At 37.3% G+C, this 14,953-nt stretch overlaps 1 long non-coding RNA gene across 3 annotated transcripts; it reads left to right on the forward strand.

Annotated features, from left to right (window-relative positions):
- The first annotated feature begins 10,526 nt into the window (after window positions 1–10,526).
- LOC120591564 (uncharacterized) lies at window positions 10,527–14,740 on the forward strand. Of its 3 annotated transcripts, XR_005649918.1 has the most exons (4): window positions 10,527–10,995; window positions 12,240–12,401; window positions 12,541–12,740; window positions 14,380–14,740. It is a non-coding gene; the product is annotated as an uncharacterized LOC120591564 (long non-coding RNA). The 3 variants fall into 3 exon arrangements; XR_005649917.1 differs by having other exon boundaries at window positions 12,541–14,740; XR_005649919.1 differs by having other exon boundaries at window positions 12,248–12,401; window positions 12,541–14,740.
- Window positions 14,741–14,953: the final 213 nt, after the last annotated feature.

Genomic DNA, 14,953 nt, shown 5'->3' on the forward strand with positions numbered 1-14,953 from the left:
AAATCTAGTGCTGATTTCTTGTAGGGTTTTTTATTTTTTTGTATTTGTTTTTGTTTTTTGCCCCATATATCACAGCCTGAGCACTAGAGAGATCTTTAACTTAGAAACACCAATGGGCACAAACAAAAGAAAAAACTTCCAGAAAAGCCCACTCTGTCTAGCAAAAGGACTAGGAAAAAGGACAGAAACATTCTGATCATTCCTGCTCAATTTAGAAAAACATTATTAAAAAGTGCCCCCTCCTTGATAGTCACTGGGCTTGCAGCTACGGAGATTGTGGACGGCGTCCTGTCTACCAACCCCACCCTACAATAATAGGGAGGCATCCACTCCCCAGCCATGGACACTGTGTAGAGACTGTGGTAACAGCCTTAGGCTATGTCCCTTCCTCTCCACAATGGACACTGCAACTGCACATGATGTCAGCATAGTTCGTCTGTCTTTATCACCCATTGAGAAAAAGAGATGTCCCTCTTAACCAGATAATGTGGGAAAGATTATAGAGAGAACTGAGCTAAGGAAAGGAATTTTCTCTATTTGTGCTTAAAGTCCTGGGCCAAACTCTGAGCAGCCCATGTATAAAACCAACAAGAAACAACACAACAAAAAATTTGAGAACTAAACATGAGTACAGAATTCTGCCCAGGTTTCAGTTGGGTTTTTGGATAGCATAAAGTGGAACAGATCAAAGTCTTTGCAAAGTTTTTGAAAAATAAATTAATTTTTGAAATATGGCTCACGAAATTGGTCCAAGAAGTGCATTCTAAACCCCAAAAGTTGACTGCCTTCTAAAATAGAAGATTTATATAGGAACCAGAATCTCAATCCAAAATTTTAAATCATGTGGAAAAGCTAAAAAATTCTACCCAAATGAGAAAGTAAATCATAGAAAAAACAGCTACATTAACATGATGCAGAATTATCTGACAAGGATTTTAAAGTAGCTGTCATAAAAATGTTACAATAAGCAATTGTGAACAATCTTGAAACAAACAGGAAAATAGAAATTCTCAGCAAAGAAATAGAACATATATGGAAAAATAAGTGGAAATTTATGAAAGTGAAAATGCAGTAACTGAAATAAAAATTCACTAGATGGGCTTACTAGCTGAATGGAGATGAAGAAAATAAAGAGTTAGTGAACTCAAATAAATATCAGTAGAAATTATCCAATCTGAACAATAAAGAGAAAACAGCCTGAGGGACCTGTGGAACAAAATCAAAAGGTCTAATATGTATGTCATCAAAGTCTCAGAAAGAGAAAAGAAAGAGTATGAAACTGAACAAGTGTTTAAAGAAATAATTGTGAACTTGCAATACTTAGCAAAAGACGAAAACCTACAGATTAAGAAGCCACGCAAACCTCTGACAAAATAAACCCAAATAAATATATACCAAGATATATCAGAGTGAAATTTCTTAAAATTAAACATACACACAAAAAATCCTTGAAAGCAGTCAGAGATAAATGAGGCCAAACTTATAGTAGAATAATGATTCAAATGACAGAGGATTTCTCATCAGAAACCATGGAAGCCAAAATGAATGGCACATTTTAAAATTAATGAAAGAAAAAGACTATCAGCCCCAAATTTTATATCAAGAAAAAATATCCTTGGAGAATGAAGATGAAATAAAGACACTCTCAGATGAAGTAAAACTAAAAGAATTTGTCACCAGCAAGTATCTAAAAGAATGGCTAAGGAAAATTCTTCAGAGAGAAAGGAAATAATAACAGAAGAAAACTGTTATTTTGTGGAACATTAGATATGAAAAACCAACAGAAAGTGTAAATATATAATTAATACAATGTACTATTCTTATCTTTTAGTTTTTCAATTACTTTTAATGGGTCAAAGCAAAAAATGATAACATTGGCTAATGTGATTCTCAGTGTAAGTAAAAGTGATATAGACAATTATATTACAAAGAGGGTTGGTTAAGATACCAGAAAGTTCATAAATCTTCTACATAACCTGTGAAGTAGTAAAATGTTGATAATAATAGACAGTGATATGTTACAGAGTTTGGGAGAATGGATTAGGAAAAGAAAAACTATAGTCTACGTACAAAAAAAATCACTTAAAATGTAATATAATATAGTACGTAAAAAGTAAAAATACGAAAATATATATAACATGCAAATACTAAGCAAAAAATACCTGGAATGAATATATTAATATCAGACAAGTAATCTTCAAAGCAAATAACCAAGAACAAAAAGCACATTACATCATTATAAAATGATCTATTAATGAAGTCTACTACATAACAATCCTAAATATCTTTGCAGCAAATAGAGCATCAAAATATGTGAAGTAGATTTCCGGTCAAGATGGCAGAGTAGGTAAATACTGTGCTTGCCTCCTTTCGCAAACACATCAAAATTACAACTAAATTACAGAACATGTATGAAAATCACCAGGAGTCTAGCTGAACAGAAGTCCTACAACTGGGGACACACAGAAGAGGCCACCTTGAGACTGGTAGGCAGGGCAGAGACATGGAACAGGCTGGTTCCACACCCATGTGTGGCCATTAAAAATCAGGAGGGCTATCTTGGCTGTGGAGGTTTTCTCTGAGGAACAAGGTGTCCCAGCCACACACCAGACTTCCTGTTCCAGGTTTCCAGTGCCAAGAGGAGAAGGCCACATAATTTCTGGCTGTGAAAACAAGCAGAGTTTGTGGCTGAGTGAAACAGAGGGCAGCCCAAGTCCCAGGTGTTCCTGTTAAAGGACCCATGCACAAACTTACTCACCGAGGAATCACTTGCTCTGAGCTCCAGCACTGCAGCAGCAGCACAAAAGGAACCAGGGACATTCAGAGAAGAACTGGATTGTCTGGCTTCAGGGCAGGCCTGAAGGAGACAAAAGTGCTGGTAGAATTCATTGTTCTTCTGTTGAGCCCTACCCCTCCCAGTGTGCAGACACAGGCAGCCATAGTATCTGAGTCTCCACCAACCTGGCTAACACTGTTCACCCTGCTCTGGTGATTCCCTGAGACCCCGACCAACCCAACTTGCAGGCCCACTGAAGCCACTTCCAGTGGCTTTTCCACACAAACAGCTTGTCTTGGCTTATGCTGTGAACTTTCCTAAAATCTCTCAAAGGTTCACAAAACCCAGACAAGTAGCATCTGGCCTTGGTGTGCCCCATACCTCTTGCTGAGCAGCCCCAAGCCCAGCAATCATAGCAGGCAACCTCAGTTTGTGGCATGGTCTCTCATGGTACCTCCAAGCGCAGTGTGATGGCAGCCACCTGTGGATTTCTGGGAGGCTCGTGCCAAGTGATCCTGGACAGGGTATATGCTGCAGCTGAACTTGTGGCATGGTCTCTCACGTGCCTCCCAAGCGCAGTGTGATGGCAGCCACCTGTGGATTTCTGGGAGGCCAATGCCAAGTGACCCCGGAGAAGGTATATGCTGCAGCGGAACTTGGCCTATGGCCGAGCTCCTCCCATGAAGCTCTGTGGCCAGCACACCCAGTTGCTGGCTTTGAACTGAGCAAGATCACCACCTAGGGCCACATCCAAGGACAACACAACCAAAGGGCAGACTGGGGGGGAACCAGAGCCCTTTTAAAATGAATCCTGTTCTGTAGGGTCAGCCCCTACACAACAGCTCCTCCACTGTAGTCACCAGCCAGTCCTCACAACCAATCAGCCTGTGGGTCAATCCCTCTTACAGGCATGCCAAAAGCAACCAAGGCACAACAACAATAGGATGGCACACACAACCCATACAAGAAACTCACCTCCAGCACCCAACTCAGGTGACCAGGGAGACTGTGTCACTGGGCCCCACAGGACACCTACTACTAAGACCAGAGACATAGCAGCCCTTCCTAATATATAGAAACAAATGCAGGAAGGCAGTAAAAATGGGGAGGAAAAAAAGCACATCCCAAGTGAAAGAACAGGACAAAACTCCAGAAAAAGAACTAAACAAAATGGAGACAATCTACCAGATGCAGAGTTCAAATGATAAGGATGTTCAATGAACTTAAGGGAAGTGTAGATGAACTCAGTAAAAACTTTAAGAAAAAGATAGAAAACATAAAAATGGAGATAGAAAACATAAAAAAGAACTAGTCAGAAATGAAGAATACAATAACTGAAATGAAGAATACATTAGACGGAATCAATAGTAGATTAGGTGAAGCAGAGGATCAGCAGCGATTTAAAAGATAAGTTAGCCAGAAAAGTCCAATTGGAACAGCTACAACAACGATGAAATAAACAGCATTTTAAAAATGAGCATAGTTTAAGGGGTCTCTGGGACAACACTAAGCGTACCAACATTTGCATCATAGTGGTACCAGAAGGAGAAGAGAGAGAGCAAGGAATTGAAAACCTATTTGAAGAAATAATGACGGAAATTTTTCCTAATCTGGTGAATGAAATAGATAGACAAGCCCAGGACAAGCACAGAGTCCCAAACAAGATGAACTCAAAGAGGCCCACACCAAGACATAACATCATTAAAATGCCAAAAGTTAAAGATAAAGAAAGAATCTTAAAAACAGCAAGAGAAAAGGAATTAGGTTATCTATAAGACTATCAGCTGATTCCTCAACAGAAACTGTATAGGCCAAAAGGGATTGGCAAGAAATATTAAAAGTGATGAAAAGTAAGGACTTACACCCAAGATTACTTTACCCAGCAAAGCTATCATTTAGAATCGAAGAAGAGATAAATAGCTTCCCATACAAAAAAAAAAAAAAAAACTGAAGGAGTTCATTAGCACCAAACCAGCACATCAGTAAATGTGAGAGGCACTTCATTAAGAAGAAGGACAAAAAAAAAACCCATCAAAAATATAAGAATAAAATAATAACTCCATATCTATCAACAATTGCTTTGGATGTGAATGGATTGAATGCTCCAATAAAAATATAGGGTAGCTAAATGGATAAGAAAACAAAATCCTTACATATGCTGCCTGCAAGAGACTCAATTTATATCACAAGACACACAGAGACTGAAAGTAAAGGGAAGGGAAAAGGTATTTCATGAAAATGGAAACAAACAAACAAAAAGCTGGGTAGTAATACTAATATCAGACAAAATAGACTTTAAAACAAAGGCTATAACAAGAAACAAAGAAGGACCCAGTTATCCCGCTTTGAGTATTTATCCGAAGAAACCCAAAGCAATACTTTGAAGGGACATATGAAACCATATGTTTATTGCAGCATTATTTACAATAGCCAAGGCAATCTCGATGTCCACCAATGGATGAATGGATAAAGAAGAGGTGGTACATATATACGATGAAATATTTCTCAGCCATAAAAAAAGAATGAAATGTTGTCATCTGCAACAACATGGATGAACTTAGAGAGAATTATGCTGAGTGGAGTAAGTCAGAAAGAGAAAGACAAATGCTATATGATTTCACTTACATGTGGAACCTAAAGAACAAAATAAACAAACAAAGCAGAAACAAACTCGTAGATACAGACAACAGTTTGATGGCTGCCAGATGGTAGGGGAGTCAGGAGAGTGGATGAAAAAGGGGAATCGATTAGGAAGTACAAATTGGTAGTTACAAAATAGTCATGGGGATGTAAAATATAACATAAGGAATATTATCAATAACATTATAATAACTATGTATGGTATCAAATAGATACTAGATTTATGGGGGTGATCACTTTGTAAGTTATGTAAACGTCTAATCACTGGGTTGTACATCTGAAACTAATATAATATTGTATGCCAACAGCAATTGAAAAATTTAAAAAATTATTTTTAAAAATATGTGAAGCAAAATCTGATAGAACTGAGAGAATAAATAGACAAATCTATAATTATATTTTGAGATTTTAACTCTCCTCAGTAATTGATAGAACCAGTAGACAGAAAGTAAGCAAAGATATAAAAGAATTGAAAGACACCATCAATCAACATGATCTAATTAAAATTTACTGAACACTCCAACTAACAACAGCAGAATACATCTTTTCAAGAGCACCAGAAATACTAAAATAACGTCCTGGCATATAAAATAAATATGAAAAATATTAAAATAATTAAATTCATGCAAAATATATTCTCTAACCATGGAGCAATTAAATATGAAAGCAATGACAAAAAATAGAAAACTCTCCTGACCTTGGAAATTAAACAATCCTATTCCCAACTTTCCAGTAGTCAAAGAGGAAACTCATTGAATATATATGAATAAAAGTGAAATACAACATAACATCTGTTGGATATAGTTAAAGAAGTGCTTATTGGGAAGTTTAGAGCAATAAATTTTTTATATTAGAAAATAAAAAGTCTTAAATCAGCAATCTAAGCTTCCACCACGAGAAAATAAGGGCGGGGGGGGAGCAAAATAAACAGAAGGATAGAAGGAAAAAAAGAATGGTAAAGAGTCAATATAATTGAAAATATGAAAACAAAAGAGAAAAGTCAAACCAAAGGTTTTAGTTTTTTTAAAAGAAAAACAAAATTAGTAAACTTCTGGCAGGACTAACAAAGATAAACGGAAGATACAAATTATTAATATGAAGGCTGAAAGAGGAAGTCTAACTACAGAACCCAGAAACATAAAAAGGATAATAAAAGAATAATGCAAAAAATTCTATACATCAAAATTTAACAACTTAGACAAAATAGTTCAATTCTTTGAAAACCACAAACAAAATTCATCTAAGATGAAATAAATCATTTAAGTAGTCTTATATTAAATAAATTGAATATGTAGTTAAAAACTTGCCAAAAATGGAAATCTCCAGATGCAATTGTCTTCACTGGTGAAACTTCCAAACATTTAAAATGAAATAATGTGTGGAATCTAGTCAAACTCATGGAAGTAGAGAATAGAATTGTGATCTCAAGGGGCTAGGAGGAGGGGGAATAGAGATGCTGGTCAAGGGGTACAAAGTTTCAGTAATGCAAAACGAAGATGATCTGGAGATCTAATATACAACAATATGACTACAGTTAACAATACTGTATTGTTACTTGAAATTATCTATGAGAGTAGATCTTAAGTGCTCTCACTATTAAAAAAAAAAGCAAGAAAGAAGGAAGTAAAAAGAAATGATGAGATGATGGATATGTTAATTAGTTTGATTGTGGTGATTATTTTACAATATATATGTATATCAAAACATCTAGCTGTACACTTAAATATATACAAATTTTATTTGTCAATTATACTTCAACAAAGCTGGGGGAGGGGGGATGAAATAACACTAGTTTCCTACAAACTCTTCCAGAAAACAAAAGTGGAGGGAATAATTGTCAATTCATTTTATAAGTACAATATCAAAGTCAAAGACAGTACAAGGAAGAAACTACAGACCAATTTTCCTTATGAATATAGACACAAATGTTCTCATCAAAATATATATAAATCATATCCATAAATTATAAAAAGAAAGCTACACTACAACCAGGCATGGTTTATTACACAAATGCAAGACTGGTTCAATATTTGAAAATCGACCAATGTAATCTGCAGTTTTGACAGGCTACAGAAGAAAAACCCACACCAACACATCAATTGATGCAGAAAAAACATTTGACCAAATCCAACATCCATTCATAATGACAACCCTCAGCAAACTAGAAATAAAAAGGAATTTCCTCAATCTAATGGAGAACTACAAAATTACTAAAGCTAACATCACACTTAATGGCTAAGTCTTAATGCTTTCCCCCTAAAATTAAGACGAAACTAAGTGTATCCACTTTCCCCAAAACACTTTACACAGTATGGAAGTCCTGGCTCTTTCAATAATGAAAGAAAAGGAAAGAGAAAAAAAAGTCATGCTAATTGGAAAGGAAGAAATAAATATATCCTTATTTGCAGATTGCATGATTGTCTACATAGAAAATCCCAAGGTATCTACCAAAAAATTCCTAAAACTATTAAGAGAGTTTAGCAAGATCATAGATGACAAGGTCAACACACAAACATCATCGTATTTCTATATATTAGCAAATAACATTGGAAACTGAAATAAAAAACAATACTATTTACAATTCCTCCAAAAAAAGTTAAAATAAATCTAACGAAACATGTATAGGATCTGTACAACAAAAAATAAATAAAAAATGCTGATTAATAAGTCAAAGAAGACATAAATTAATGGAGAGACATGACATGTTCATAGATTTGAAGACAATATGTATAGCTTAGGTTCCTAGAGATTTGGAGAAAAGTATGCTTTTACATCAGAGTAACTTTCCTTCATTTGAAAAGCAGCTTCTGATTTTCTATTGGTCCTAAAAGAGAATAAACTCCTGAACATGGAATAACAAGTGACTTTATGACCCAAAATATTTATCATGAACTGGTATAATCTGTTCCAGTGGATCAAAATATTATGTATATAAGGCTATCTTTTGTTTAGTGGAATGGTAAATACAAGCTCAGACCAAAACTGGACATGATGGCACAAGCAAACTGTATAAGCAAGTGGTCATATTCACATGGTACTTCTACTGCCTCAACAACACATGACTTTCCATGCACTTTAAAGCCCCTTGGGGAGTCCACTATAAACATTTAATAGAGAAAGAAAAGGCACCCTCCTTGAGTTATAAATATGTCTGCAAGTTATGCTGGCATCCTTTGGAAGGGAATGGCTGCTTTGTTAGCTCTAGCATAAAGTCTAGAATTAAGAGTCAGTTGGCAGTTGATATTGGTATTATTTGGAAGGTGGGATGGAAAGTAAGAAGGAGCTTCCATTATCTAATCATGCACTGCCGTGTTCATATCAAATTGAGCATATATTTAAATTTTTTAAAGAAACATTAAATATATTTTCATTAAAAAGTAAATAAGAACAACTCAAGTGTTTTTAAAATGACAAGGCTAATTTGACAGACTTGTTCAGCACAGAACTTAAGAGTGAAGAAATATCAAGTTGCAAAGCCTATTACAAAAGGAATAAACATAGTTAGGTTGACCATTTGTTATACCGTCACGTTTAGCTTTCGCATTACAAGTTTTTCTACATAGAAAACTACATTTAATGAAAAAGGAGAGTATTTGATTATTAATAAACCAATTACATTGTTTGTAGAAAACACGTTATTTGTCCTTCCGAAAAAGAGCCCACATGACACCAAATAGGGTCCATTTTTGCAAAGATGGAAAGTTCAGTCTGATTTAGGGGACATAACCATGATCGTCAGGAGCTGACCAAATAGAAGACTCCAGACTTCTTTCACGTTGGCGGGGGGCCATAGTCAGGACGCGAAGCAAGGGGTCGCTTCAAGACCTTGGACAGGGAGGAGACGCGCCCATACCTGGTGGAGCGAGGCGGAGAGGGCGCTCCCAGACTCCGCGTAGGGAGAGGAAAGGACGCCCCCAGATTCAGCGGAGCGAGGCCCGAGGACGCGTCCAGACGCAAGACTGAGGAGGACGTCCCCAAACGCGGCTGACTGAGGCTGGAGAACACGCCAAAGGAACCTCTGCCAGGGCTGCTGAGCAGCCCGCGGACCTCGTCACCGCCTGCTGCAGGCCCTGGGCGCCAGCGCGCGAGTGGTTAAGCCCCAAGCTGGGGCGGGTGTGAGCGTTTCCTAAGAAAGCTGCTGAAGAGTAAAGCTTTACGCGTCTTTTCACATAGATCTCACTAACTTCTTATGACTATTCCTTTTTTCCTTCATATCAACAGGATTCGATTTCCAAATTTATTTTCAAAGAAGAAATGATTGCTGTACAATAACATTGACCAAGATACACGTTTAATATATGTGATTTAGTAAAAAGATGTTCCTATAATAGTATGCTCATATGTCCCCAATTTGGTTCAGAAGAAAAATCAACAAGGTGCTCACGTAATGTTTAAAGTAGGTTCATCTCTGGGAAATGTGTGAGTTGTTTGATAACCATTTTCTTATTTTGCCTTGTGTATTCTTGTATATGTATTTTTGAAACTTGCTTTTTTCCCCTTTCCTGAGATAAACTGTTGGTCACAGATACTTTCTTACAGTACTCTTGTGTTCCATGTTCAAGTGTCTTATTTACATTTCACCGCCTTAGTCCCAAGAGATATTTGTACCTTGATTTCTCTGGGAATTTTTGAGTTTAAAAGGCACATTGCTGAAGAGAGAATCCCTATTTTTCTTTGTATTACATAGAAAAGTAGAAAATGATAAAATGAGCATCCATCCATAGTCATGCCCTCCATCTAAGAAACCTTAACCTTTTGCCATATTTGCTTTGTTAGTTTTTGCTGAAATTTTGTAAAGTGAATTAACAAAGATAATTTCCGTGCTAAATGTGTCACTCTGCATGCCTTTCTAAAATCAATACATTTTCCGATATAATTCCACTTAACAATTGACTGACTGGAATGTTAACTAATATTCCTAATTGCCAGTCCACATTCAAGTTTCCCAACTTGTTCCTAATGTCTTTGGCACCTATCGATTTGCCCATTGTACTTGGCGATAAATTTCAAATTTAACTTGCGCAGAAGAGACCACCGAGATCATCTTCCAATCGTATAATAAACAAGAAACGCCGAAAAGTAACGTCAATGCGCGATGGTTTGTGGGGAATGTAGTCTTGAATCTGGCTGGTTCACAATGCAGCTACCTGGTAAGGGTCTGGGCTACACCTGCGCATGTGCAGACCCTGTACTACATTTCTGCTTCTGTACTACACTCTCTAATACTGTGACCTTCGTTGTAGCACCTGAGATGGAATGTAGGGTCCGGGGACCCCGCGAAGCCTAGGAACTTCCTGAGAGAAGTGAGCCTGTGACCCAGAGTGCGGGAGAAAGAAGTCCCGGGGTCCGCCCAACCTTAATCCCCAGTGTCGGGCTCCGATCCCATGTGCAGCCTCACCAGAGAATATCCCAGGTCAGTGGCACCGCGGGGAAAGCGTGTTTTTAGCGCAGTTGGCGAGCGTGCCAGAAAGCGCAGGCGGTAGGTCTGTGGTGGAGCACGAGTTCTGGAACCAGAAAGACCAGAGTAAATTCCAGCTCTGGGATTTCACCTGTAAGCAGAGGCGACAAAGGGAACCTAGGTAAGACTCAAGTTTCTCATGTGACAACAAGGATATTGATAATGACTGCTTCATGACGTTATTTTGAAACTTAGATTAACACATCACTTGTAAATCATATAGGCTACTGCAGGGTACTAAGCCCTGAATAAGTGACAACTGCTATTATATTTCCAAGACACTTTGTTCTTTTCATTGGATGGCTTATGTAAGCCTCACAACCACTCTGTGAGGTCGGAATAATCATCTGCATTAAAAATAACCGAAGCTCAGGTTGGTGTAGTGATGTGCTCAGGCAGAAGCTAGCTGTGAGGAAGTTCAGATTCAAAGGTAGGTGTTCTTTGCTTCCAATCTCAGGCTTTGTCTAAATATCTCACACCTGTTTAAAACAAGCATCTCAGGCTTCCCCCCCGCCCCCCCAGAAAACTTTTGCAAGTTGTTTTATTTACAATGCCAACTTTTAAAGGGTCACTAAAGTTAACTAGACAATAAACTAGACAAATCGCTTTACAAAAAGAGGGAAAGCCCGAAATGCCACTTTCTATAGAAACCCACGGTTGGATTTTATTTAGAGCAGAGAATGGGAAGTGGTTGTAGATGGAATCCTACCAAGTGTTGCATGTATTCTGGAAGTGCTGGTATCTTCAGATCCCTTGAGTCAGTCACGAACTAGTCCCCCATGCACTGGCAAGTTGTATATTCAATCTGAGATTACAGTTAAACTTTGAGCAATAGAAGTTAGGGATGCCAATCCTGGTGTAGTCAAAAATCCATGTATAACTTTTGAGTCCCCCAAAACTTAACTACAGTTATACCTTGGCATTTACCAGAGTCTGATTCTAGGACCCCTACAGATACCAAAATCCAAGACTGTTACATAAAATGGTGCAGAACAATGCAAACAGCCCTCCACATCCACAGATTACTAACCTGGGATCGAAAATGTTGTTTTGATCTGTGGTTGGTTGAATCCAGTCATGTGAAACCCAAGGATACAGAGGGTCAATTGTATTTATTGAAATAAATTGACATATATGTGGACCCACACAAATCAAACCCAGGTTGTTCAAGAGTCAACTGTATTGTGAATTTCAAAGGAGTCACCTCTTTGGCCTTGAAATTAATTGCCCAGATCTAGATCTCAGCTCCTGGGAAATTCATTTGAGAGCAAAGCAGCTCTTGTGAAGTAGGAAGCAGGGGGCCTCTGGTAACAGGAATCTGACCTGGAAGAGAACACCCCCCTGAACCTAGATCTCTCTTTGGAGCTTCACAGCAGAAGCAGAAAAGCCGGTCTGCACAGCCAGAAGCAGTTCTTGATTCTCCTGCCCAGAAAGAGCCAAATTTGATGAAGACACCAGCACATTCAGAAGCCACCACACTGTGTGACAGTGGGCAGTTTGGGCCAGCGTGAAGAAGAGTGAAGTGAGGTGGGTTGGCCCAGGGTCAGGCTGCCCAGGAAAGGCCACTTTGTGGGACAGGTAGTGAGAGCAAACTCTGAGGGTAAAGAGGCAAAAGGAGGAAATTCTGTCTCCACTCTCCCTAAACAGCCCCACTCTTTCTTCACAGATGCTGTGCTGCTCTCATATGTATCTACCACCACATGTTATCATCCATTTCTGATTCATTTAAAACTTTAAAGAAGTTGGACCTGAGAGTGTCAGTAAATTGTCCAGGGCCATCTGTTTTTGACAGAATCTAAGACAGTGCCATGCACTCTGCCACAGTCTATGCTGTTGCATGTTTCTGTAATTCACTTATTTTTACTGGTAAGTAGTGACCTATTGTATAGCTATTCACCGTTTATTTCTCCATTCACCAGTTGATGTGTATTTGGATAATTTCCAAACACAAACATTCATATACAGGTTTCTTTGTGTGGACATCTGTCTTCATTCTTTTGAATTAATACTAAGGAGTGAGTGGAATTGCTGGGTCTCAAAATAAGTGTGTGTTTAAACTCATAAGGATCTGTCAGACTATGTCAAAGTGGCTATGTCATTTTGTATTCCCATCAGCAATGTGTGAGGGTTCTAGTTGCTTCACATCTCCACTAGCATTTAATAATGTTTTTTTATTTGAGCCTTCATATTAGGTTTATAATGGTATTTCATTTTAGTTTGAATCTGAAATTTTCTAATGTCTAATAATAAACGTCTTTTTATTTGGTTACCATCTGTTCCTCTTTGGTGAAGTGCCTGTTTGATTATTTTTCCCATTTTTAAAAATTGTTTCTTGCTGATTTGGAAAGTAATACATATTCTATAAAAATCTTTTCTCTAGTAAGTGATTTGTAGAACTTTTCTCTCAGCTTGTGTTTTTTCATATTCTTAGCAGTGTCTTTCAAAGATCAGAGGTTTTACACTTATCAAATTTTTAAATTTTTTCAGTTTTTTTCTTTTGTGAGTATATTAGTCTGCTTCGGCTGCCATAACAGAATACCACAGACTGAGTAGTTTAAACAACAGATATATCTTTTCCCACAGTTCTGGAGGCTGGAAGTTCAAGATCAAGTTATCATTGGTGTTGTTTTCTTGTGAAGATTCTCTTCCTGGTTTTCTGATGGCCACCTTCTTACTGTGTCCTCACATGGCCTTTCCTCTGTGCATACACACACAGAGAGAAGAAGAGAGATTTCTAGGGTCTCTTCCTCTTAAAAAAATACCAGCCCTATTGACCTTATTTAACTTTAATGACCTCCTTAAAGGTCCTATTTCTAAATATAGTCATGTTGGAGGTTAGAGCTTCAAAGTATGAATTTGGGGGATACAATTCAGTAATAACAATGAATTATACTTTTTTTGTCTTAAGAAATTATCGCCTAACATGGTCATAAGCATTTCACCTTTTTATTTTCCTTATGTACATTTGAAAGTTATAACACAATTTGTTGAAAAGTATATACGTTCTTCGTTGAAATGTCATTTTTCTGTTGGAAATCAGTTGAGGATTAATATGTGCTTCTTAAATACACATCTGTTCTTAGTATCACCTCCAGTGCTTACATATATCTCTTTGTTGATTCCCCATTACCCCATCAGAGAACTTTGAATGAGGGTGTGCGTACCCTAGAAAGTACTCAAGATAAGTCACTGGTGTATAGGAAATGATTACAAGAAGTCTATGTATAATGACTTTGTCTTTAAAAAGGTACCAAGCTTTATAGAGGCATATTAACTGACAGTAAATGAACATATTTTAGAAAGATATACAAATGAATTAGGGCATAAGAATAATATTCAGACTGATTTTGTGATACCCCCAAAGTATAAAACAAAGGGCAATAATATTTTATAATTTTATTTATTTTTTATAATATTTTGTTTTAAACTCTCAAAAGTAAACATTAAGAGTTTTTAAAGGTATTTTACATGTCGCATTTCTAAACCCTAAATGTGCTGTTTATAGATAGCAGGGTTATTCAAAGATGTGACTATGGAGTTCACCCAGGAGGAGCAGAGACACCTGGGCTCTGCTCAGAGGACCCTGCACAGAGATGTGATCCTGGAGAACTACAGCCACCTTATCTCAGTGGATGAGTGGGCTTTACCATATGATTCCATCAAAAATAAAATACTGTTTGTTCTCTTATTCTTGACTGTTTCTTTTATCATATGTGTCATATCCTTTACTGTTTCTATTGATTGACTCTCCTCCAGGCTAAATGTCATATGTGTCTTCTTTGCATGCTTCGTAATTTTTTACTAGATGCTAGATATTGTGGATATACATCGTTGCACACTGTATTTTTTGGTATTTTAAAATATTTTTGGCCTTCATTGGAATAAAGTTATTTGAAATTAGTTTGATCCTTTTAAGGTCTGCTTTTAATCTTTGTTCTGATGGATTCAGATTGCCTTATACTCTAGAGCTAATATTGCTCCTATACTAAGGCAGATTGTTTCAGGTTATTATATTGAATCCTCCATGAATTAAGAGAACTTTCTACTCTGGCGGGTGGGTTACAAATTTCCCATCTCTG

The sequence above is a fragment of the Pteropus medius genome, unplaced genomic scaffold, assembly GCF_902729225.1.
Source record: "Pteropus medius unplaced genomic scaffold, Ma_sr-lr_union100, whole genome shotgun sequence".
Lineage (NCBI taxonomy): Eukaryota > Metazoa > Chordata > Mammalia > Chiroptera > Pteropodidae > Pteropus > Pteropus medius.